The sequence below is a fragment of the Chiloscyllium punctatum genome, chromosome 36 (assembly GCF_047496795.1).
Source record: "Chiloscyllium punctatum isolate Juve2018m chromosome 36, sChiPun1.3, whole genome shotgun sequence".
NCBI classification, from domain to species: Eukaryota; Metazoa; Chordata; class Chondrichthyes; order Orectolobiformes; family Hemiscylliidae; genus Chiloscyllium; species Chiloscyllium punctatum.
In genome coordinates, this window is record NC_092774.1 from 75,663,191 (window position 1) to 75,664,517 (window position 1,327).

Below are 1,327 nucleotides of genomic sequence, written 5' to 3' on the forward strand. Positions count from 1 at the left end.
CTATGCCCTCTAGGTCTTGACTCCCCGACCCCAGGGAAAAGACTTTGCCTATTTATCCTATCCATGCCCCTCATAATTTTGTAAACCTCCATAAAGTCACCCTTCAACCTCCGACGTTCCAGAGAAAACAGCCCCAGCCTGTTCAATGTCAACTGGACTTTACTCTGAGCAAGACCCAGCTGGTTCAAGAGGTAGGGCGGGGGCTGGGGCGTTAGCGCGCCCTTCGTGTGCCTCTTTGGTCTCGCGGTATGATTCTCACTTTGGGTCTTCATCGACGCAGACGTGCGAGAGATCCCAGGTTCCAATCGCGGACGAGCCCGCGTTTCACGACTTGTGCGAAAGTGCTTGTTGAATTTTCTCAAAAAGCACCTTCGTAAAACGAGGTTGGGCATCCCTCTGATCCCAATTTCGATATCAATAATTCAAGGGTCTGAAATCCATCGTATCCTCGTCTCTTCCACACACACCAAGCCTTGTTATCACGTAGTCTGTCATGACACACTACCTATTCTTAGCCACGAACAGTCTCCATTCACCCTCCCACACAGATCGTTATCAACTCCCTTTCCTGTCCAACAGTTCTTCCCTCGCTTTGGGCTCTGTCCTGATCTGTCATTTACTGCCTCCGCCTTCCTCCCACAATATTTCCTGCATATAAACCAACGTTTTCCCAATCACCATCAGTTCTGTGGAAGGGTCACCGGCAACTCCTGTTTTTTTTGTTTCTGATATACAGCATCCGCAGTTCTTTCAGCTTTTTATTGAGGTAGAGTTGGAAATTGTTTCGAGAGACAGAAGGAGACGGGGGGAGACAGAACAGACATGAACTGTTGATCTCCGTTGTTATTCATAACATAAAATCATTGCAGTGCAATCACTTCCCTTAAGCATGAATAGAGTGCCCTAGTCCTCCGTGAGCTTGTGGCGCAACGGTAGCGCGTCTGACTCCAGATTAGTAGGTTGCGTGTTCGAATCACGTCAGGCTCACTGACGTCAACTTCTTACATTTCAAATCAAGAAAGGAGCACGTTCACTCCAGATATCTGTTGAGCCAAATCCTTTCGATCACACGTGAAGCTTTGCTGTCAGTTTGATTTGTGAACACTGTGTCAGGGAGGTGGTGAGCCCATTGTTTGGGTAAATGCTCAGCTCCCCCAGTTCATCACGGGATTTAAACACAGCCGCCTCCCTCTGGGCAGCCGCTTCGTTCAGTTGGTGACAGTGCGGTGTGAATAACAGAATACCGATATTTTTACAGCATAATCCAGAGACTCCCAGCTTTATGTTTCAATCTATCAGGAGAGTGACAGTGAGAATAGAAATATTT

The 1,327-nt window shown here is 47.7% G+C and overlaps 1 non-coding gene across 1 annotated transcript; it reads left to right on the forward strand.

Moving 5' to 3' along the window:
- Nucleotides 1-915: 915 nt before the first annotated feature.
- trnaw-cca (transfer RNA tryptophan (anticodon CCA)) lies at nt 916-987 on the forward strand. Its single transcript has one exon. It is a non-coding gene; the product is annotated as a tRNA-Trp (tRNA).
- The last annotated feature ends 340 nt before the right edge of the window (nt 988-1,327 follow it).